The sequence below is a fragment of the Lacerta agilis genome, chromosome Z (genome assembly GCF_009819535.1).
Source record: "Lacerta agilis isolate rLacAgi1 chromosome Z, rLacAgi1.pri, whole genome shotgun sequence".
Lineage (NCBI taxonomy): Eukaryota > Metazoa > Chordata > Lepidosauria > Squamata > Lacertidae > Lacerta > Lacerta agilis.
This window is the reverse complement of record NC_046331.1, coordinates 46,184,387-46,209,081: the sequence shown is the minus strand read 5'-3', so window position 1 is coordinate 46,209,081 and position 24,695 is coordinate 46,184,387. Positions and strand designations below refer to the sequence as shown.

The following is a 24,695-nucleotide window of genomic DNA, read 5'->3' as shown; positions in this document are numbered from 1 at the left end:
GATTCTCTCTCCTCTCTTGGGAGGGTTCTGTCGGAAATTAGGCAGCACATACCAGGATTGTGGAAAATTCGGGAGAGATAAAAGAAAGTATGGCGCTTCTTCATACAGCATGAAGTCGGACGATGGAATTCCCTCCGAAAGAAGGCAGTGATAGCCACTGAAGAGCATTGGACCAGTTCATGGAGGAGGAGGAGAGAGCTATCTGAGGCTACTAGCCAGAATGACATGCTCTGTCCAATAATGCTTCTGAATGCCAGTTGCTGGAAACCACAGGAAGGGAGAGTGCTGCTCATGTACTCAGAGCCCACGGGCACCTGGTTGGCCACTGTAAGAAAAGGATGTCAGACTAGATGTGGCATACACAATATTAGAATGTGAGAAGTGCCCATTTCTGTGAGGGCAGAAGGGCATGGCAATGCACCTGGGACACAGCCAAAAGCAGGTTTCTGGCTCCGTATGGACTACAGAGATAGTCAGGGTGGGCAACGCATGCCAAAAAGTCAGAAGCCAGGGCAATGGCTGCTGGGTCAGATTTGCAGAGGGTGGAACGACAGTGTCTCCACGTGCATTGTTGCCTGTGGAAATTAGGCAGAACTGTTAGGGATGTTTCAAGACTTTTCTTGTTGATTTTGCTGCAGCAAACAAACACAGCTAGTTCTTTGGGAATGTTCTAATCAGTATTTTTCCTTCCTTCATCGCATTTATATTCTGCCCTTTCTCCCTGAAGGAGCCCAGGGTGGCAAACACACACACAATTTAAATACAAAAACAAAGCAGAAAACCATTATAAAGCAGTTTTAAACAATGCATTTCAAAACATTTGAAAGCAGTTGCAATTTGAAACATTTTTCCATCCTATGATCTTAGGGTTGCCAGGAGCAATATTCTTTAGCCACAAAATTCCTGGGTAAAGAGAAATGTTTTCACATTCCCCCTGAAAGTTAAAGATGCTGTAGTGGCAGACACGTCTCATTTGGGAGGGCATTCCACAACCAAGGAACCACCACTGAAAAGTCCCTGTCACAGGTCAGCCAACCAGGCACCACCAACAAGGCCTACTAATCATGGGGTCTGAAGTGGCTGATATTCGGGAAGGAACTATTTGAGGTACTTGGGTGCCAAGCTATTTAGGGCTTTGTATGCTAGTAGTAGCACCTTGATTTTTGACAATCTGGGTCTGGAAACCAAGGCTTATGAGGAACGGTTGAGGGCATAAGGCAAGTTTAGCCTGGATCCTGAGAGGAGATAAAAGAGCCATCTTCAAATATCTCAAGGGCTGACACATGGAAGATGGAGCCAGCTTGTTTTCTGCTGCTCCAGAGGGTTGGACTCAAGCCACTGAATTCAAGTGACAATAGAGGAGATTCTGACTCAACATCAGGAAGAATTTTCTGATGGTAAGAGGTGTTTGACAGTGGAATGGTCTCCCTCAGGAGCTGGCAGAATCTCTTTCCTTGGATGTTTTAAAGCAGAGGTTGGATGGCCACCTGTCAGAGATACTTTAGCTGAGATTCTTGCATTGCAGGGGGTTGGACTAGATGACTCTTGAGGTCCCTTCCAAGCCTACAATCCTGATTCCCTGGCCGCATAACATTGTAATGCTGCAGCAGAATGAAACCAGTTCAGTGTGAACAGCGGGGAAGGGCAGATTAGCAATCACTCGAGTCAGATGGAACTACAGAGATATTGTTTGCAGAAGACCCAATAAGCATTAAATCAGGGGTAGCTAATGCCTGGACTGAGAAACTGACTTGGCTCTCCATAAACATTTCCCCCCAGACCTCAATGCCCAAACAATTTGGGACTGACAAAAAGCAAGGTGGGGGTGCTGCTGAAGGGACTGGAGGGACTACACTGGGGGATACAGAGTCACCCCCTCCCTTGCCAGGGGATGAGTGATCACCCACCTCCTCCTCAGTAGATCTGCACAGATCAGCTTAGGGAGGAGGTGTTTTGTCCTTGCATGGGGGAGGGGCATGCAAGAGTGTGAGTTGGCTGCACCCACCATCAGGGTTAGCTAAGGCTGAATGTGGCCCTCAGGCTGAAATAGATTAGGCATCTCTGCCCTAAAAATGCTCAGCACATCCAATTATTAATAGTTTTAGCAATATTCCTTTGATAGGAAGCTGTGGAGCTCCCTTGCAAACAAAGGCAACTGCTGTTGGTTGACTCAGCAGCAGAAGGGCAAAATCTAAAGGGCGGGTAAGCCTGTAGATCACCCTCCTGGTGTGGCTCTTTAAAGCCTTAGCTTCTCACCCATGAGCCAAAGCTATTGTGTGCCTTTCCTCGGGGTCAACATTGTAAGCATCCCTCGTTCATATCTGCAAGGGCTGTAAATCAAAAGGCCTCCACTTGGCACGTGTGGTGCCAAATTTGGAATGGGATTCACAGTTGTGGTTTCGGGTACAGCTTTCTCTGGCCTGCAAAGGTGGGTGGGGGGAGGCTTTGAGGCCCGGGTAAAAATAATGAAAGGGGCTGGCAGATGGGGAAAGTACCCAGGCAACTGGCAGTGGAAGTTTGGAGAAAGGAAGCTATGGCTGGGAGCCGTCCTTTGGGAGTATGCAAGGAAAGGAGCCTGGCATTAAATCCATTGAATTCAGCAAGCGCCCTTTCTTTTTAGTTTTGGTGGTTTCACAAAAGTCAAGCTCATGTCTAAAGTAGGAGTGAACAGGCATTGGTGATAATAGCATTTAATGACTTTTCATGTCACTTGATACTTTCTCCCTTCAGAATATCTCTAAATTCTGTGGAAGGTCGGTCCAAAGTTAATTATGCAGTTTGGGCATGGTAGCTGCCCTTCTTCTTCTTCTTCTTCTTCTTCTTCTTCTTCTTCTTCTTCTTCCCCTCCCCCCCTCCTGGTCCCTCTTTACCAAAAACAAACTCTCACACACGGACCCCATACATGTCTTTATGTTTATTTTATCCTTTTGGTTCATGAGCTTTAGCCAGCTATCAAGGAGAGTTTGACAGTGCTCAACATGCTGTTGTGTTGGCATCAAGGCTTTCCTCAGCCAATGCAATGGTGGTGCTGATCTCTAATTGCACTAGCAAGATAAGCAAATGTCGGAGATAGTTTGTGCCCTCTTATTTGGAAGATTCCTTGTTGTTCTCTTTCTGGGGTCATGACCCCACCTGTTGTTGGGGTAGCAGACAGCCAGAGGAACCCTTGCAGAAACCCACTTCCTTTGGTCTCCTTGGGGTCCGGTTGATGAATGCAAAGCTTCTTTCTACTTCTAGATGTTGAGATAGGCCTTTGGAAGTGAAAGATCGCAATCAGAACACAGAAACAAGCCACAAATAGCATTTGTAGAGCAATATGGGGAGAGAGCGGGTTAGGGTGAAGCCACAATTCATTAACAGCTGGAATAATTAATCTTCAGGAAACTGTGGCATGCTTGTGCTTTTCTCACATGTGCCCTAAGTCGAAATAACTTTTTGTATATTTAGGAAAGTAAGGCTTAATCATTTGGATGAAAAAGCAAAGGAGATATGGTAATCTTTTTGGCAAACGGGCCAGTAAAAAGAAGTTTTAGGTAATTGACGTGGAGACCTACCATGGAGCAGGGGCTGCATTCAAAGTGTCCTGCTGCTTCATCCTCCCCTGCTAAAGTATCAAGAGAGTTTGAGAACTGCCTAAACAAAATAAAAAATAAAAAAATTCCTTCCAGTAGCACCTTAGAGACCAACTAAGTTTGTTCTTGGTATGAGCTTTCGTGTGCATGTTGTTTACAAAACCCAAAGCTATCAGCTATGTGACCTGAGCAAATATTTTGGGACTCACAAGCCAGAAGAGTGTGTGTGGTTCAGGAAATTGGAGGCTTATAAGGAGAGGCTGGTATGTGGCCCTGACCCTTCAGAGTCAACAGCCCTTAATTGACTAGAACCTCACAATTCTGGGAAGCATTGTAGATGGGTGGCTTCCAAATTGTGTTACAAGGGACCTTTGGAGATGCTTGGAAGCTCCCCAGGGATGCGTGGCGGATGTGCTTTGTTGAAAGAGATCCTTCCCCTCACTGGCAGTCTTCTCCTTCAAAACACAGATGCCAAGAACACAGCTGGCCCATGCAAAGCGATGGAGAGAAACCAATAAAATTCTATAAGGGAGATGCCAGTGTGGTACGGAAGCACACTGTAGCACGGGGTGGGCCTAGATGTGGCCTTCCAGACCTCTTTGGTTGTCCTTTAAGACCCTCACCACTCCACACTCTCTCACCCTGCTCTTGTGTGTGTTTGAACATCTGGTCTCTGTGCAGCTGGAATGCACTCTGTTGGGCAAAGCTGAAAGTCTAATCTTTTGGACTGTTCACATTTAAACTTTGGCCCTGCCCATCACTGGCGTGTGCCCCCCCCCCAAGATTGACCATGAGGGAATTGCACTCCAGGCCACTGAGCGCTAGGGGGTCTTGGGCTGCCATGTCTAACACTAGTCACTTAAGGTTGCCAAATTCAGTGGTTTCAAGCTGGATCTTGAATATCAGCAAGGAGAAATGTTTGCTGTCTTGACCAGGATAAAGCTCCTAGCATCTTTGTCTGCATCTTGTGAGTTCAGAGGATCCACCTGTTACCTGCCAATGCTACCTGCCCCCCAATTCTCCTTTTGTGCCTGAAGGGGCTGTGAAGCCTGAGTGCATATTCTGTGATGGCTCCCCACCTCTGGTATGGTCCTCCACTTCTCTGAGGCACGTCTGGCACTAATGTGGTTTTTCATTCAGTGGTGATCAAAGACACATCTCTTGATCTAGGCTTTGGCAGGGAGGGAGTTAATATTCGGAAGCGGTGTTCTGATCACTCACTGTTGATGTGTGTGTGATCCTTTTTAACTGATGTTTCAGATTCTGTGCATGACAGTTTCATTGTGTACTAACACACAGAGTCCTAAGCAGCTCATTAGCCACACTGTGAGGTTTTGAGTCCCTGACATGCACACTGCAGAGGTGGCAGCTTTAACTATAAAAGGAGGAATGAAACCCCACTGATTTTGGTGTGAAGATTATTCGGAAGGAATGTGTTTTCCAACATATCCCTGCTCAGGTCTTAAGATCTTCATTGGAGGCCTTCTGCAGGTTCCCCCACCTGATGATGGCTTCTTGGGAAGGCCTTTTTGGTGGTGGCACCCAGTTTGGGGAAAGCTTCACCCACAGAGACTTGCTTAGTGGATGTCCAATGATCAGCAGAAATTTCTTCATGTCTCCATCTTCTGAGGATAGGGAGGTGACTAGGAAGGGGCTTTCCCCAATGAGACTCACCTGGTACCTCCTCTGATGTCCTTTCAGTGTCAGGCAGAGACCTTTTTAAAAGATTCCCAGGGCTTTTAAATGTTGCTCAAGCTGTAGGGGGTGTAGGATTTCCCCACCCCCCGCCTCCCGGCTATCCCAGCCACCGGCGTCCGGGGTGAGGAAAAATCCTCTTTTCTTTTCACCTCTCCCCAGCCCTCTGGCCGGGTCGAGGCAGGTCTTTCGCTGCCACCACCCTCTGAAATTTGGAACCTGGCTGACGCCACAGGACAAAACGAGAGGGCCGCTTTTCCTGCGTTCCAGCAGACAGCCTTCCCAGCTCAAACAGAGCCACAGATATTTAACTTTTAACGGTAGAATGACCAAGCGGGTGGACTGGAATTAGCCAAGCAAACGCCAGAGCAAACAGGAGACAAGAACAAGAGTTCTTTAAAACATCTTTTAATTAAAGGTTAGCAAAACACAAAGGCACAATTTCCAAAAGGCAAGGTACATGCTTAAAACAACAACATTCTGACTAGGCTAGTCTAGACACTTAGTTACTTAATCCCTCTCCCTAAGGCAGGGGCTAATACTTAGCTGCATTTGCTTTTGAATGAGCTGGCAAAGTCCTCAGATGTTCCTCCAAGCCATAATAGGCTAGTCAGGTGTTAGAGAGCCCTCCGACACCTCAGCTCTCGAGCAGCAGTCTTCCGGCAGTAGGTCAAGCTAAGCTCCACTCGACCCTCCAACTCCGGCCCATTTGCATCACACAGCCCAGAATAGATAAGGCTTTAGCCCATGTGGAATCCTCTATTCAGTATCCAATAGAGGACCTGGCCTCTAATCCCGTTAGCCAATCACTGCCCTTAGGTCATTATTCTCACCTGTCACAGATGAAAGGGCAGCTGTGTGTCTCTGGGCCGTTACCTCCCTTATTTCTCTCTCTCTCTTTTTTTTTTAATAAGATTTTATTGGTTTTCCATATAAACAAAAACACAAAAACAATACACAAATACAACATACAACTTTTTCAAACAAACCTAAACATAAATACATCTATAACAAAACACCTACATCCCTTTACTTTTTGCAGATAAAAGGAATTCTTGTTCCAAATCTTCTAAAAAAAAAAGGACTTCCCCCGTTTTCCCTCCTTTGCCTTCAATACTAATATACTTTGATAACATCTATTTTTGGCTTTAAAATCCATTATCCATATTCATTTTTATTAAAATATTCCAATAACTTTCTTTGCCTTAATAATCCTTCATATATCTTTAGTTCAAAATCATAAAAACTTAACAACTTAAAATATCACATAATAATTCTTAAATCAATCTTATATTTCTTCTTATTTAAACTGCTGCTGATAGTCAATCACATATCTCTTCACTAGTTCAAAATCCTATAATCTTAACACGCTATCTTCAGGGTACCATAGAGCCGTCCTAATTAAATTTCTATCATTTTCACCCTATCCCCCTTCTTACCATTTTCCTACACTCTCCCAAGCTCACCCCCCATTCATCTTTACATCTCCCTCCCACATCCTTGTTCAGTGCCAGCTCACAATTTATAAACCTCCCCCCCTGGGAGCCTCGGGAAACACCAACTCTCATCTTCCAGCATCTCCACTTCGTAGTTTAGATTATCTTCCACTTGAGTCTTCAAAAATCTTCTGACCTTCATCTCTGGACTCCCACTCCAGAGACAGGATGTTGCTCTTTCAGTCAAAAAAACCCTGTGTCTCTCACTCCAACAGGATTTTCCATTTCCTTGGATTTGCTCAGTCACTTTATTGCATTTCTCCAGTGTTTCCTCCAGCTCCCTGGCAAAGTTTACTTCCAGTTTGTCAAAATTCTCCCAAATCTGGCTACTTTTTCTCGATCCATAAATGATTTCTTTAAAGTTAAGCCTTATCAAGTCCATTTTCTGATTCATCAGTTCTAATTGTAAAAGGGTTGTCCTTTGTTCCTGGGTAGTGCCCGGATCTAAGATCAGTTTAAAAACGAAAGCAAGCATGGTTGAAGAAGACAAAGGGTATCAAGTGTCAGTAATTTTCCATCTTTGAGTGCTAGTTTCCCAGCGCCATTTTCCCCTGAGACAGGGTGCCAAGAACAATCCAAAAATCCACAAAAGAGATATTTCCAAAATCTTCAACCCCCTCACAGGGATTTAATCCATCTCATCTGTCAAAGTACTTCAAAGCGACATTGTATCTAACAGTGCAGCTGCAGCTACTTGAGACTAAATTACCTTCTCTGCACAACAAAGGAGAGGGACGGGCTTCCTTTTGACATCCCTCCCGGTTGCCAATTGTTAAATTGTAATCCAATTAGTTCCGTACTTACAGCAGCCGGGGTTTTTTTCTTTTTCTTTAAATTGACAGGAAATGCTTGGCGCTCAAGTCTGGCGGGATCGCTGCTTTGTTCTCCGGGGGCAGTCGTCTCTTCAGTCCCGTGTCGGAGCCTCTCACCCGATTTTCCCCCTTACGAGGGTCAATCGGGAGCGGGGACGACACGTCTGGGACCCACAAGACCGCGGTCCACGGGACGCTCTTCCCGTGGCTTTAAGGGGCCCGAGGCGCAGGCTCGGAAACCCCTAAAACCCCTCGGGGAACCGGAGCTCTTCAGCTCCCGTCCGCCATTACCCGGCACCAAACCGGAAGCTCCTTATTTCTCATCCACTTAATAAACACCAGCTGGCCCCAGCATAGTTCTCATCAGGGCCAGGGTGCCTCTCTGGAGCCAAGACTTACACACCTCCAGTGATCTACTGATTGTAAAATCTTTTAAAGGCAACCCCTTTTTACATTCCCAAAAGGGCATTTCCCGGTCACTTTCCCATGGCACAGCGATACCCACAATTCAGCTTTTCCCAGAAATCTTTGCTCCAAAACCAAAGATTTGGTCTTTCACTACACAAGCGTTGTTGTGTTTTAATCTGCTGCTCTTGTTTTAAATCCCATTGTTTATTGATTTTTATTCTCTCTTTTTGTGGGGAGAATCTGCTCCAGAGTGTTGCATGAAACCCCAGGACACATTACTTGGCTCTACAGTAGATGAATCCCTTCCTTTGAAAGAAAGAAACTAATAAATTGGGAAATGAATGTCAGAAGACTGTGCTACCTATCCTTTCCTCCTTCAAAGGCTTTTAATTCTGTTGCTGCTAAATTTACTGATTCTTAGGGCTGCTCATGGGAGTGGTTTATTTCTTTTTATTTTGTTACTTATTTTTATTTTATGCCTTCATCTGCCGCAGCAACAACAAAACACGTCTCTCCTGCATCAGTCTTTACAGCCTAGGGTTGTCACACGTCCAGAATTTCCTGGACATATGTGGAATACTGCAGTCAGAACCAGTGTCTGGCCGGAAAACAGCAGAATGTCCGGGAAAATCTGGACGTGTGGCCAAAGAATCGCCTTTGGAGATTTCAAAACAGCTCAACAACTTTGGCCCAAAAAGTTCAATGACTTTTGTGTCCAGATTTTCACTTTTAAAAATATGTCAACCCTACTGCAGCCACAGCAGTTTGACTTCACCCCGAAAGGCACACCCCTCCTGAAACAGATAAATGGCAACCAACCATTTTTTTTTAAATTTTAAACACTGCTTGATTGTAAAAAAAGCAACAATCTCAGAGCAATTTACCTGACTCGGTCCCGGACACACTGACCAGGTGCTTGGAGGCTGTGGCTGTATGGATTTGTGGGAGCCGGTTGAAGTTAAATCCTTCGAAGACAGAGGTCCTCTGTCTGGGTCGGGACGACATGGGGTTGGGAGGCCAGCTCCCATCTCTTGCGGGGGCCCAATTAGTGCCAGCGCCTTCTGTCAGGAGTTTGGGTGTAACCTTTGACGCCTCACTTTCTATGGAGGTGCAGGTTACAGCCACAGCATCTCCACCATATTTTAATGAATTGTTTTATGTTTTTGTTGTGATTTTATTGGTGTCAGCCACCCTGAGCCCAGTTTGGCGAGGAAGGGCGGGGTATAAATAAAATTTTATTATTATTATTATTATTATTATTATTATTATTAAGAATTGAACAATAAAATTATCAGTAAGAACAACTCTTCAAAATGCTCAAAAGCTAACACTAGCAATAAATTAAAACAGTTTTCTCTGTGTGTGATTAAAATGTATTTTAATCAGTTGATTATTGTTGCTCTTTGTGTTTGCTTTTGATTTGTAAACTGATTAGGGCTCCTCCTTTGGTGGAAGGGAAAAAACAAGGTTTATAGATTTAAAAAAATGCATAGCACCACTGAGCATCCAAAGCAGGGGGTTGGACTGGATGGCCCTTGTGGTCTCTTCCAACTCTATGATTCTATGATTCTAAGTCAGGTGAGGACGGATCTTCAGTCTTGTTCCTCTGGCAGAATCCACTTGCTGGTAGCCTAATCGACTTTTACTTTTTTAATGAATACCCCCCCCCAAAAAAAATTATCATGTAAACAAGGTTGCAAGACTATGCTAGGCCCCCTGAGCTGTTCAAATTGGATAGCTTTGCACTATCAGGAAATATTTATCCTGGTCCCTGAAAGCAAGGCTGTATGCTCAAGGAGAAGAGGTGAGGAAAGGTTCCCAGGGATTTGGCATCTAATCAACATCCTTTTCTTTCTACTCCATCAGGTTTTTGAACTTTATTGTTATTATTTATGAAATTTCTATACCACCATTCATCTGAGGATCACAGGGTGGTTAACAATATAAAAAACACAAAAATACAAACTATAGTAACAATAAACCCGACTTGCCTACCTCAGGAGTGCAGTTTAAAGCAAGGTGAGCTCCTGTCGCTCAGTCCCTGCTCCTGCCCACCTAGCAGTTTGAAAGCACGTCAAAGTGCAAGTAGATAAATAGGGACCGCTCCAGCGGGAAGGTAAACGGCGTTTCCGTGCGCTGCTCTGGTTTGCCAGAAGCGGCTTAGTCATGCTGGCCACATGACCCAGAAGCTGTATGCCAGCTCCCTCGGCCAGTAACGCGAGATGAGCGCCACAGCCCCAGAGTCGGGCACAACTGGACCTAATCGTCAGGGTTCCCTTTACCTTTTTATGGTTTCCCCGAAGCCCCCTGTCACCCCAGGAGATGACAAATTTGCATTTAATCTACACCCCAGTACCTCCCTTGGATTTCTTTCAAAGGGGATGATGGTTCTTTGGGTGAAGAAGTGACACCTCAGGGTATTTATCAGAGGGGCTCCTCAACCTGGGAAAGCAGCCCATCTAGGAGAAGGAAAACCCTGTTCCTAAAACTTGGTTTTAACTATTTATTTGTACTTTTATGGCTTTACTCACCCTCCACCCTTGGATTCTGAATACCAGTTTCTGGAAGCCACAGGCAAAGAGAGAGTTGCTGTTGTGCTCAGGTGCTGCTTGGGGCCTCTCCACTGCGGCATCATGAGAACAGGTTGCTGGACCAGGTGGGCCATGGGCCCGATCCACCAGGCACATCTTTATTTTCTTACAGATTAGACCAAAGACCATCAAGTCTGGTGCTGAGTGACCAGACAGATGCATATGGGTAGCTCTGAAGCAGGACATAAATGTGTCAGGCCTTTCTTCCATAGGCAGCATTCAGTAACTGGAATTCTGAAGTATTGCTGCCTCTGGCAGTGGAGCGACTTCCATGTTTCACCTCACTAGTTTCACCTGTGAATGTACAGGAGGGATAACAGAAAGGTGAGGAAGAGTGATGATCCCGGGTTCTTGCTCTCTCCCTCTTCTCTGTCCCCTCCTTCAGCTCTGCATGCTCCAATTTTCCTTGCCATTTAAACTATTGTTTTAGCTGCAGACCCATTATCAACCCTTTCCAATCTCCACGCTTGATCATTGTCCAAGGGCTTATGGAAAAATATGCCAAGAATTTCTGCACAGCCCTTGGAACATTTTTTATTAAATTCTTTTCAGTCATGCAGACTAAATTAAAGGAGAAATATGCACTCCAGGAAGAGTATAAATATTAATTCAGACACACTCTTTTTTCCCTTGGCAGACTCCTAAGGGAACCCTTTGCTTGAAATAAACCTTCTGCACTTATCTTAACGATTGAGGTCACAGTTTGCTGCTTTGTTTATGCTTAATTGGGAGGGGGTGTTGAGAAGCTTTTAAAAATACCCTTAAAAGGGCAGGATAACTTTCATTATTCATTGACAGCTTCAGTTTGGAATAGTGGACTTGCTGTGTTTGCTGGTAGTAAGGAGGGAGGCAGTCTGGGAAGTGCTTGCACCCTGTCTTGGGCTCCATGGTGAGAGAAAGTGGGGAGGGTAAAAATGGAAGAAAATAAAAGATTTTGACACAGGAGGTGTTGGGGTGGGTGAATGGTAGCTTGAGGAGCTATACAAGCCCCCCCCCCCCCAAACACATCCTTTTCTGACTCCATTGATACTGTCTGTCTGTCTCACACTCCTGTTACATTATTGGGGTTGACAAATGCAGGCACCCTGGTGTGTGTGATTAAATGTAGTGCTGGAAATGTCCCCTGGCTGAAACCCTGGAGAGCCACTGCTGCCAGTTAGTGTAGACAGTACTGAATGAGATTAGTCAATGTTTTGACTCAGCATAAGGCAGCTTTGGACCAGCTGGGCACAGAGGAATGGTGGGAGGCCCCAGCCGGGGAATCCCCAAGGGAGGAAGGCTCAGAGCCAGAAGAGTGGTGGCGGTATGACATTGAGCAGTCAGGGGGAGAAGGGGGAGAAGCCCAGGAGGAGGACATGTTGGAAGCTGAAGAGGTCACAGGGTTTAGTGAGCAAGAGTCTGTGGCAGACAGCAGTCAGAATCAGAGACAGAAGCCAAAGCAGGAGAGGAGTCAGGCTGATGAAGAAGCATCGGGGTCTCCCCTTTCTGCTGTGATAAGCTCCCCTGCCCTCCACTCTACCAGGACCAGAAGAGGTATGAAGTGGCAGGAACAAAAACAGGGAAGCTAACATAGTCTCAGATTACTTGAGAAGGACCCAGAGGAGGAGGAGACTGAGGCAGTCTCCACAACTGGGGCAAGACCTACTGATTTCCTTTTTCAGTTTTATCCAGTCCCTGATCCATACCAGACATGCAGCCTCGTAGTGCAATTTAAGGTCAGGGAGGGCGAAGCCTCCTCTGTCTTTTATATCTTTAAGTATCTTATGTTTAATCCTTGGCCTTTTGCCCTCCCAGACAAACATGGAAATATTCTTTTGCCATCTTTTGAGGCAGTCATCTTTAACCATTACTGGGACTGTCTGGAAAAGAAAGATCATTTTTGGTAGCACATTCATTTTTATCGCCGCTATTCTTCCTAGTAGGGAAAGGTTCATTCTACTCCATATTTCTAAGTTTCTTTTTTATTTCAGATCATACTTCTTCATAATTATCTTTGTACACATTTATATTTTTTGTTGTTAACCAAATTCCTAAATATTTAACTTTTTTATGGATTTCTCTCAATACTCAAACCTAGACAGCATCTTAAAAAGCAGAGACATCACCTTGCCGACAAAGATCCGTATAGTTAAAGCTATGGTTTTCCCAGTAGTAATGTATGGAAGTGAGAGCTGGACCATAAAGAAGACTGATGGCCAAAGAATTGGTGCTTTTGAATTATGGTGCTGGAGAAGACTCTTGAGAGTCCCATGGACTGCAAAAAGATCAAACATCCATCCTTAAAGAAATCAGCCCTGAGTGCTCACTGGAAGGGCAGATCCTGAAGTTGAGGCTCCAATACTTTGGCCACCTCACGAGAAGAGAAGACTCCCTGGAAAAGACCCTGATGTTGGGAAAGATGGAGGACACAAGGAGAAGGGGACGACAGAGGATGAGATGGTTGGACAGTGTTCTCGAAGCGACTGGCATGAGTTTGGCCAAACTGCGGGAGGCAGTGGAGGATAGGGGTGCCTGGCGTGCTCTGGTCCATGGGGTCACGAAGAGTCGGACACAACTGAACGACTGAACAACAACAAATCTCAATACTTTCCTCCAAATTTTTTTCCTCTTCTTTTAAGTTTTTAACTACCGCTAATAGTTTAGTTTTAGTTTTATTTAATTTAAATCCTGCTACTTCCCCAAAACTTTTTCTATTACCTGAGGGAGTGAGTTTTTTTTATCTTCTACCATAATTACTAAATCATCAGCAAATGCTTTCAATTTTTTTCCAGTTTTTATCCCTATAATCTCTTTATCTGTTCTAATATTCCTAGCAAGTACTTCCAGAACCAGAATGAATAACAGCAGTGATAACGGACATCCTTGTCTAGTTGCTTTTTGTATTTTACATTCATTCGTTATCACCTGATTTACAATTAACTTCACATTTTGTTCCGAATATATTACTTGAATTCCTCTTTAAAATTTATGTACGCAATTAATTTCTTCCATCAATTTTTTCATGAAATCCCAACATACGTTATCAAAAGCTTTTTCAGCATCTATAAACATCATTGCTGCATTTTTCTCATTTTTTACCTCCAGGTATTCTATCACATTTATAATATTTCTTATATTCTCTTTCATTTGTCAACCTGGAAGAAATCCTGCCTGATCCTCTTGTATATATTCAGCTGAAAGTCTCTTCAAACTGTTTCCTAAAATATTTTAAAATAATTTATAATCATTATTTAATAATGAAATAGGTCTGTAATTTTTAATTTGCATTAGATCCAAATCTTATTTTGCAATTAATGTTATATAAGCTTCCTTCCATGTTCCTGGGATTTCACCTGTCTTTTTGAAATCTCATTCATCACATCCTTCAATGGATTCACTAATTGTTTGCTAAACTTTTTATAATATTTTGCCGTTAATCCACCTGGTCCTGGTGACTTGCCATTTTTGTCCAATTGATTGCATTTATGATTTCCTGGTCTGTTATTTGGGTATTTAAAATAGAATCATAAAATCATAGAATTGGAGGAGACCACAAGGGCCATCCAGTCCAACCCCCTGCCAAGCAGGAAACACCATCAAAGCATTCCTGACAGATGGCTGTCAAGCCTCTGCTTAAAGACCTCCAAAGAAGGACACTTCACCACACTCCTTGGCAGCAAATTCCACTGTCCAACAGCTCTTACTGTCAGGAAGTTCTTCCTAATGTTTAGGTGGAATCTTCTTTCTTGTAGTTTGAATCCATTGCCCTGTGTCTGCTTCTCTGGAGCAGCAGAAAACAACCTTTCTCCCTCCTCTAGATGACATCCTTTGATATATTTGAACATGGCTATCATATCACCCCTTAACCTTCTCTTCCCCAGGCTAAACATACCCAGCTCCCTAAGCCGTTCCTCATAAGGCATCATTTCCAGGCCTTTGACCATTTTGGTTGCCCTCCTCTGGACACCTTCCAGCTTGTCAGTATCCTTCTTGAACTGTGGTGCCCAGAACTGGACACAGTATTCCAGGTGAGGTCTGACCAGAGCGGAATACAGTGGTACTATTACTTCCCTTGATCTGGATGCTATACTCCTATTGATGCAGCCCAGAATTGCATTGGCTTTTTTAGCTGCTGCATCACACTGTTGACTCATGTCAAGTTTATGGTCTACCAAGACTCCTAGATCCTTTTCACATGTACTGCTCTTAAGCCAGGTGTCACCCATCCTGTATTTGTGCCTTTCATTTTTTTTGCCCAAGTGTAGTACTTTACATTTCTCCCTGTTAAAATTCATCTTGTTTGCTTTGTCCCAGTTCTCTAATCTGTTAAGGTCATTTTGAAGTGTGATCCTGTCCTCTGGGGTATTAGCCACCCCTCCCAATTTGGTGTCATCTGCAAACTTGATCAGGATGCCCTCAAGCCCATCATCCAAGTCATTGATGAAGATGTTGAATAAGACTGGGCCCAAGACAGAACCCTGTGGCACCCCACTAGTCACTTCTCTCCAGGATGAAGAGGAGCCATTGATGAGCACCCTTTGGGTTCGGTCAGTCAGCCAGTTACAAATCCACTGAATGGTAGCATTATCTAGCCCGCATTTTACCAGCTTCTTTACAAGAATATCATGGGGCACCTTGTCAAAGGCCTTGCTGAAATCAAGATAGGCTACATCCACTTGAAATCAAGATAGGCTAATTAACTAAATAGTTAATTGTACTTTTAATTTTGGCAGGTTACTGTTTCTAATATATTCCTCTATTTTGGCACCTTTTCCCTTTCCTTTTTTGAACAACTCTGAGAAGTATTTCACAAATGCTCCTCTTATCTCCTTCATTTTATCTGTAATTTTTCCATTCATGTGAATTTTATTTATAAAATTTCTTTGTTCACTTTTTTTAATTGCCATGCTAATAATTTTATAATAGAATATCGAGTTTGTAATGTCCTAATTGCTTGTTTAAGTAATTCTTTATTAGCTTTTTTTGACAGTTCCTTCTCTTTTTTCATTATTTCCCCCAAAATTTCTTTTTTCCTTTTCTCTCTCAATTTTTTTAATCGAATTCTGTTGAATAAACATTCCTCTTATCACTGCCTTACTTGCATCCCATGCAGTTTGTAATTTGGTCTGACCCTGGAGGTTTATTTCAAAATAATCCTCCAGAGTCTTTTTTTGCTTTTTCTAATACATTTTGGTCATCTAATAAATCTTCATTCAGCCTCCATCTAAATGATGTTTGACTCTCCTTTTGAATTTCCATTATCATATAATTATGATCTGACAATGTTCTGGGATTGATTTCTATTTTTTTACTTTAGGTTTCAATTCTTTGGAGATCCATACCACATCTATCCTTGAACTGCTGTCATGGACATGAGAGTGATAAGTGAACTGCTTATCAAACAAATGTTTTCCCCTCTATCAATCAGCTTCAGAGTTTGGGCCAATTTTTTTTTAAAAAAGCCTTTGGTAACCTGCCTTCTTTATCGTCCCTCCCCCCTAGTTGATCTATCTTTTTCCAATGAGGGTACTCTGTTCAAATCACCCATCAAGATCATTTTTTGGTCAGCAAATTAAGTAGCTATGTTTGCAGTTTCTTGTAGAAAACTTTCTCATTTGGGGCATATATTCCAACCAGAATTATTTTCTCTCATTGGTTTTTAATTTGCACTATTAAAATCCTCCCTTTCTCATCTTTTTGGATTAATTTGGGTTTCAGTGCAGGATTAATGTAGAAAACCACTCCTCTCTTTTTTGCATTATCCACAGAGACAAAATCCATTCCTAATTTTTTATTAATTAGGATTCTTTTATGTTTTCTTGCAATATGTGTTTCCTGAAAGCAAATAACATCCATTTTTTATCTACTTACTACATTCTGAATTCTATTACCTTTGGCTTTGCTGTTCTAACCATTAACATTCCAGCTCAATATTTTGAGATTAGCCATCATCAGAGTCGCTTACAATATCTGCTTTTCCTCCACTTCCTCCTTTCCCTCCAGTTCCTTCCAGTGACAATTGTTGCAAAGCTAATTCACTCCTATACTTTTCAAAAAACTCCCTAGCCTGCATTTCTGTTGTCAATCTGAATCTCTTTTTCTGAAATGTAAATGAGATTCCTTCTGGGTATTCCCATTTATATTTTGTGTCTGCTCTTCTCAAAACTATTGTCAAAAATCTATATCTCTGTCTCCTAAGTCTAAGTTGAAAAGGTATCTCCCGGAAATTTCCACTTTCTGTCCAGCAACCATCAGATTATCCTGAAAACTTTTCTGTAATATTGCATCTTGTAAGGTCCTTGGATGGTTGCTCATGAATAACCAGGCAAAACTCCAGCCATTCCTTTAGTAGTTTTATTTTGCATACTATGTACAGTGCAGAGCTTAAAAGTTCATGTCTGTATCAACCGTCTGCAGAATCCGGGAGTAGCCCCTTCCAGTTCTGACCCCAACCTAAGAGCTTCGGTATACGAAATCCCTGTCTCCCCTCTTTTTATTTCACCCCTCTACGCATTTGGGACGATGGAAATGGCGTGTCTCTCTCCTATCCCTCTGCTTGAGGGGAGTGCAGGGTCTCTCCAACATCCCCAGAGCCTTGGCTCTCAGTTCCCTGGGCTGCCTCCCCCTCCCTACTGGAGACATCGCTGTCTCCCCTGCTGGAAGAGGAAGTGCTACTGGTCAGGTGGGGCTGAGGCTCTCTGTAGCATCCCGAGAGCCCTTCCACCACCCTGCGCTGATCTGGCTGCTTTCTCTGTCGTGTTTCTTTCGTAGTAATTCTAAAGCAACTCTCAATCCTTTCTACCACCCATTCCTCTCTTTCTTCCATCCAGCCTGCTATTGTTTTTGAAACATATGTTTCTAAGTTTGGTTCTTTGTCAGAAATCGGTAAATTTCTTAATCTCAATGTCCTATCTTCCTCTTTTCGCTGCAAGAGAAGTACCTGATCCTGCAATTCCCCCTGTTTTTGCTGTATGCCTCCCACAGCCCCCAACACTGTTAGATGTTCCTCCTTTAAATGGCCCAGTTCTTCATTGCTCTTTTCCATTTTGTCAACCTTAACTTCCAAATCTTTTACTTTGTCATCCAGTTTCTCAATTTTTTCTGACAGTAAACTAGTAGTTTTTTCCAAATCTGAGTGCACTTGTTGTGTCAAATTTTTCATTGACTGGGCCATCTCATTTCTAAACTCAATAAACTGTTGTGTGAGAAATTCAGCAAAATCTGGCCTTCCTGTTTTTTCTGACATTGTCTCTTCCTGAGCACTTCCACATCTTTTTTCAATTGAAGATTTCCTAGTAGTAGGGCCCGTGTCCTGTTTTCCTCTATCTATATCTACACAAAAGCATTTCCTACCTTTGTTTTGCTTTCTCTCAGCCTGCTCAAAAGTGAAAGTATACCAAGAATTCCCCTTGCAAGAAATGAGAATTATACCAAAGTCATTCCTAATAGCAGACAATAATATATAAATTAATTCCCAATTTAAAAAGCAAGAAGCTAAATCCCAGCAAATTACCTCCAAAGAGCAGTCAAAGTCAGTCAAGTCCAGTCAAAATCAATCAGAAATTATACTTCTCTTCCATGAGGTTAACACTGTCCTTCCACTTCTCCAAAGTACTAGTGGTTAATGAAGAGTAGTCCAATTCTTTAAATTATAATCCAATATGTTGTGATCCAATTCTATGTTTGTAATCCAATGTCTAATAGTCCAATGATTGTAATCCAAATTGTTGTAGTCCAAATTGTGTAATCCAAATCATCCAATTTTTAAATCAAATTAGAGTGTACATCTATACACCAAAGGTTAATCAAAGTTAAATCCTGACAGATAGAGTATATCAATATCAATTTCCCTGGTCTCAGTCAGCTTGGATGTCACAGTTCCATCCGATTCCAGCTAGTCCAGGATCCCCTTTCCTTCTGGGAGATTTCTCCCCCAGCGCAGATAGAGAATTCCCCTGCTTAGCTTCAATTTTTGCCACCAAGATGCAGGGTTACTGTAAAATTAATCTAAGTTCTGTCTTACAGTAACTTTTTATCTTCTGCTCTACCAAAAGTTCCACTGCAATTAATGTCTCTACACAGCTGCCAAATTGTAACTCACATTTTCCCTTTACAGGGCAATCAAGCTATATTGTTCCCAATATATATCCAGAAGAAGGAAAATCTTTAAAAGTTTACAGTTACTCAAAAGTTTCCACTGGCTGTCACTGTTACTCTGTTCCCATTCACAAAAACAACCCTTGCAGAGCCTGTCTGCAGAAAACGGAAGCTGACTTCCTTTTTTTGTTTCTGTTTTGCCAAATTAATTAATTTAGTTCCAATCCTTTTTTTAAATCCACTTTGTTTCATTTGACTTTACCTTCTAATTGGGAAAATCCACTGTTTACGGTGGCGGCAATGAGGCTTTTGGCTGCAGAGTGCGATGGAGCCAAGAGTGGACTCAAGCCTCTCTCCCTTCCCTCCTTGCTGAGACGATCACGGGGAGTTCAGGGGGGCGAGCTCAATGCTTCGCTGGACCCCTGGGTCCCCACTCATCCGTAGGGTCTTTTCCAAGGGTGCACCTAGCCTTGGAGCAGCTTCCGAAGCTCTTGCAGCCTAAACCGCTTCGTTCCGTCACAGAGACAAGGCGGAGCACGTCGCCATTCCTCTGCAGCGAACCGGAAGTATGTAGCCCCCTTTTAAAGCCTCCCAAGTTTGTGGCAGTCATTACATTTGTGGGAGGGAGTTCCATAGTTTAACTATGCGCTGCTGTGTGAAGGACATACTTTCATCTGTCCCAAATCTTCCAACATTCGGTTTCAGTGGAGGCCCACTGGTTCTAGTGTAATAAAGTTGGGGTGGGGGGCTTTCTCTATCCACTTTCTCCATAATTTTCTGCATACTGTCTCCTCTCCCTGAATGCTGCAACCTTTCTTCACTGGGAGTTGCTCCATCCCCCTTGATCATTCTGCTTTTTTCTGTACCTGCATACAAGAGAAGCATCCCAGGAAGTAGAGCAGAGCTTTCCAAATTTTTCATGTTGGTGACACCCTTTTTAGACATGCATCATTTTGCAACACAGTAATTCAGTTTTACTAGCAAACCAGAGGTTAAACTAACCCCTTTCAAGCCCCATGAGAGGAGCATGGGGAGCATTCGTGCGATACACCCACACACTGCAAGCTGACACACGAATGTGTCGCGACACACAGTTTGGAAAACTCTGGAGTAGAGTGACACATTCAGCGACAGTGTGTGGTATGATTGCCCCAATGTAAAATGCAAATGGACAACTGAGTATTTGTATCCTTCTCTGCCCCCAATAAAACCTTTTTCGTGGATGCTAGTATTGTAGGGAGCAGTGTTCTGTTATAGCATCTGTCTGCACTTGCTCCCTAAGAAAATGTCTTTTTGACAGAATTTACATGGATAGGTATGAAAACATGTGATCCCCCCCCTTACTTTAACATGGTAGGATCCTGAAAGACTGTACTATGTAGGCATGTGTTCTGAAGAGAGGGCCATTCCCATGTAAGCCCAGGATTGATTTGTTGTCCTCCGTAGGTGGTGTTGTGTTGGGATGCTGGCTTCTTTTTTATGCCATCCTGGTTTGGTGGGGGGGGGGGAGGAGAAAGTTCTGGTTAAACTCTTGCAGCTGGATAAATTATCATTAAGTTAAAACCTGCTTATTGTTACATTTGCTCTCAGTGATTATCGGGTTGCATATTTTCCTGCCTCTTGCCACAAGATGAGAATCAGCGATAATGTCAGGGTAGCAACTCAGCAAGAGCAGCTATTTAAAGGCAGACAAACCACCAAATGCAGTTTTTTTCCAGCAAGAGGGAGGGAAACAGTTGTAATTGTTACTTAATAGGAAATTGTCATGACTTGTGGGTCTGACTCTTGCAGAAGCTGAAAGACTGAAACATTCTTGTCAAGCCGCCGTGGGGAAATAGAACACTTTATTACAAACGATAGGATTCCGCCACCCCCCCTTGCCCCCGGAGATTCAAAGACAGTGTAATGGAGCCATCATTGCCTTGAGCCTACTTTATATTGTTGCTGTCGTATTATCCTTGCATGGTCTCAGCAGTTCATGTTTTTTTTTCTGTTGCTGCACAAGCCTCAAAGCCTGATTGACTGGAGATGGTGGCAGGACAGTCACAAATATAGCAGGTACACTCTATGTACAGGTGTGCAGCTGCTGTTTTGCTAACATGCAAAGCATCCCTTACCCATTGCAGGGAGCGCTTGGGTAATTATGTAATACTGAAGGACAGAGATGGACTTCGGGCCCTCAAATTTCAGCCATACCCTGTGCAACATGGTCGTAGCCAAGATCAAGCAAAACAATAGAAATACTTAACTAACTGACCAATCACATCGGTTCTGCCCCCCCCAGAAGTCCTGCCCCCCGCAACAAAAAAACTTGTGCAACACTAAAATTCACCCCCACCTCCTGTGCGTTATTCTACAGCGTTCTACAGAATTCTACAGCGTTATTCTGGTTCCTCCCTGCAGCAGGACGCCCAGTGCAGCTGCACCCTACTCTAAAACTGTTTCAGATATTGATATTGTGCAGTTTGAAGCAACTGGAAGCATAATAACTGACTCATTTTGTAATAAATCATTGTCCAGACCCATAAAAGTATTATTCAAAGTTTTACTGGCAGAACACTTTAAAATAATACAAGCCAGTTACAAACCAGTCTCATACCCTCCAACATTTCTCTGGTGAAAATAGGGGTGTTAATAATAATAAGAAATTTTTTTACCACTTTTATTTATTTATTTATTTATTTATTTATTTACAGACATAAATAACAACAAACAAAGTGTTACATTTTCCAAATAAGAATTTCCTGAGTTCATACATATTTCATCATGATATATCTTTTTCATATACCATATTTACTCCCTCTCCCTCCTACCCCCCCTCTGCTTCCCCTTGCCCATGTGTGATCTCATACCTGATAATTCCAGTTATTGTTACATTTCCAGTTGCATTGTTTTTAAGTACGTCTATTTTTGACTTCAGATTACTTTCTGTCTTTCTTTTCCCATGCGCTTTCACACCTCATTCTACCACAATTTTAATTCGGAGCAGTACTTCTCCATATAATCTTTCAGCCCTTCCCACTCTTTAATTAAATCCTGATTTGAGCAGCCCCTGATGTTAGCTGTCATTTTGGCCATTTCAACAAATTCTATTAATTTACATCTCCATTCTGCTAGTGTCGGGATCTTATCACCTTTCCAGTTTTTTGCGATCAGCAGTCTTGCCGCTGCTGTAGCATATAATAAAATATTTTTCTTATTTTTTTTTTGAATACTTTCTGGTAAAAGTCCCAACAGAAATAGATCTGGTTTTTTATTAAAGGAGAGTTTTAGTATTTTCTTTAATTGTTCATATATTTCATTCCAGAAGGGCTTTATCCTCTTACATTCCCACCATACATGAAGAAATGTACCAACCTCATTTTTGCATCTCCAACATATATTTGATTGTTTCCTATAAATCTTGGACAGCTTTTCAGGTGTGATATACCAGCGATAAAACATTTTTAACATATTTTCTTTTATCGTGGAGCACGCGGTGAAATTCATTTCTATTGTCCATATTTTTTCCCATTTCTCCAATTCAATTACCTGTCCTAGTTCTCTTGCCCATTTTATCATAACCTCCTTTGTTATCTCCTCTTTTAATTCCCATTCCAGCAAGAGATTGTATAATCTAGAAATGGTCTTTTTCTGGGCTGGATCAGTTCACTTTGCAATTTTCAACCACTGTTCCGCGGCACACTAGTGTGCCGCGAGATGTTGCCTGGTGTGCCGTGGGAAAAATTGAAAAATCCAAGAAAATTACTTTATATATAGTCAATATAGGCACAGAGTTAAATTTTTTAACATTTTCTAATGGTGGTGTGCCTCGTGATTTTTTTCATGAAACAAGTGTGCCTTTGCCCAAAAAAGGTTGAAAAACACTGATTTAGATGTTCCTAATTCAAATCCTTCCTTTTTAGCATGCCTGAATCTTTGTACCAATTGGTGATATTGTAACCAAGTGTTACATACGGTACATTTTTTAGTTCCTCATACGGTTTTATTTTGATCTCATTCTCTTCGGCTGTTGTTAATTCATGATACATATTCATGATATGTATTCTGTTTCTTTATAGCTGTTGCTTCTATGGGTGACATCCATTTTGGTACTTTAGGTTCTAGCAACCATTTATATTTTTCCCATTTTTATATAATGGTTTTCTTATAACATGATTTAGAAATTCTTTGTGTATTGCTACTTTATTATAAACCAAATAGGCGTGCCATCCGTTATCTGTTATTCCATCCCTCTAAGTCGAGAATTTCGGACAATAATTTTATTTATACCCCACCACTCTGGGCGGCTTCCAACATATATAAAAACATAATAAAACACAAAATATTTAAAAACTTCTTGATACAGGGCTGCCTTTAGATGTCTTCTAAAGGTCGTATAGTTACTTATCTACTTGGCTCGGGGGATCGCATAACTGAGCCATAGCCTCCAACATTTCTCTGATTAAAATAGGGGTCTCCTAAGGAAAAGTAGAAAATTCTGGGTTCACATCTGAAACTGAGATGGCTTCTGTAAATCCTGAACTGTCCCTGGAAAATAGGGACACTTGGGAAGGTCTGCAGTCTAGGGGCTGTTTCATTTCCTGGATGGATGGCCCTTGTGGTCTCTTCCAACTCTATGATTCTATGACATCAGATCTCTGACATGGGTTGTTCATGGGCCACAGAGATGGTTCAGGATCGGCATAGGGCTTCTGCTTCCTGTGATTACGTTGCCATCCATTCCTTGTCAATCAGCGAGTGTATATGAAGAACACCATGTTTGCAAAGGCTTCCTAGGAGCCCAACAAAACTCCATGGATCCTGGAAAAGTTTCGGTGACTTTCTTGCCAGTCTGGGAACAAAGGGTGAGGCAGGAAACCTTGAATTATCTGGCAGTGGTTTCAATGGGGAGAGGGTTTAAATATTTATTGTGCAGTGTGAACAAATCCATCACTTGCTGTGATTTTTTTAAAAGCAACTTTAAAAAGATGTTCTCTTCTATAAATGTTTAAGAAAGGAACTTATAGCAGCGGAGAGAATACAAAACGAACCAAAGGACTCTTAATGAAAGTTTGCTCCTCTAAGACAAACAAGAGGGAAAGTTTTTATATTACTGCAGACATATGAGGTCAGATGCCACAAGTATAACTCTACAGCCACGCAAACTGCAGACTCCACAAAGTTTTTCAAAACCTGGCTCGACATATTCAAAGTATTTCAAAAATACTCAAAGAAGTAGCCTTTTGCCATGAAATGAAGCCGGCTAAATCCTTGGATAGCCCATAATAACTCCCCATTTTAGAATATATTCTTAAAATATTGACTCTGGTATTTGAGCCCCTCTTTATAGAAGAAAGAGAAGAGTGGTAAATTCCAGAGCTCTGAGTCTCACAGTGGAAGTAACAGATACTTCTCAGCCTGCATGAACCTTCATTTCAACAATTCAAGAATATCACTGGTTAGGAAGCACTGGTTCAGTTATTTTGAAAACTTCTGCAATCTTTGGCAGTTGGCACCCCTAATTAAGGACTCGAGAGTCACAGTTCAGAGCCAGGGCAAGCGCCCACCCGTTGCCCAGTCATTTCAGTGCTGGGGAAGGGCCTTAGCTCAGTGGCAGAGGTCATGCTTCGTTTGCAGAAGACCCCAAATTCAATCTCTGGCATCTTCCTTGAAATAGAATCTAGGTAGGCCGAGATATCGCAGTAGTCTTGGGCTAGATGAACATCCAGTCTGATCAGATAGAAGGCAGGCTGCTCCACAGAGGGAATGGGCAGGAATCCAGTTCAGTTCACATTTAAAGGCAAACCTACTTAATTTGTGCTTTTTGAAGCAACGTGCAAATTCCAATGTAGTCACCCTTTGAAATCCATTCACACTTTTCTGAGTTTTGCAGTGTGCTTCTCCCTCCCACAAAAAAATGCAGATGCTAGGATAAAGTGCACATAAAAATTAATGTGTTTGTGAAAATAGCATACTTGACACTCTGACTTGCAAGGGAAGCATTTCAGAAATGGCACCCCCCCTCCTCCAGCCCCCTGAATTGGTTCAGCCTGCTCTAACACT

General features: G+C 42.6%; 1 protein-coding gene across 1 annotated transcript in view; it reads left to right on the top strand.

Moving 5' to 3' along the window:
- Positions 1-24,695, top strand: part of GPC3 (glypican 3) — a 227,290-nt gene that overhangs the window by 161,842 nt on the left and 40,753 nt on the right. The window lies entirely within an intron of this gene.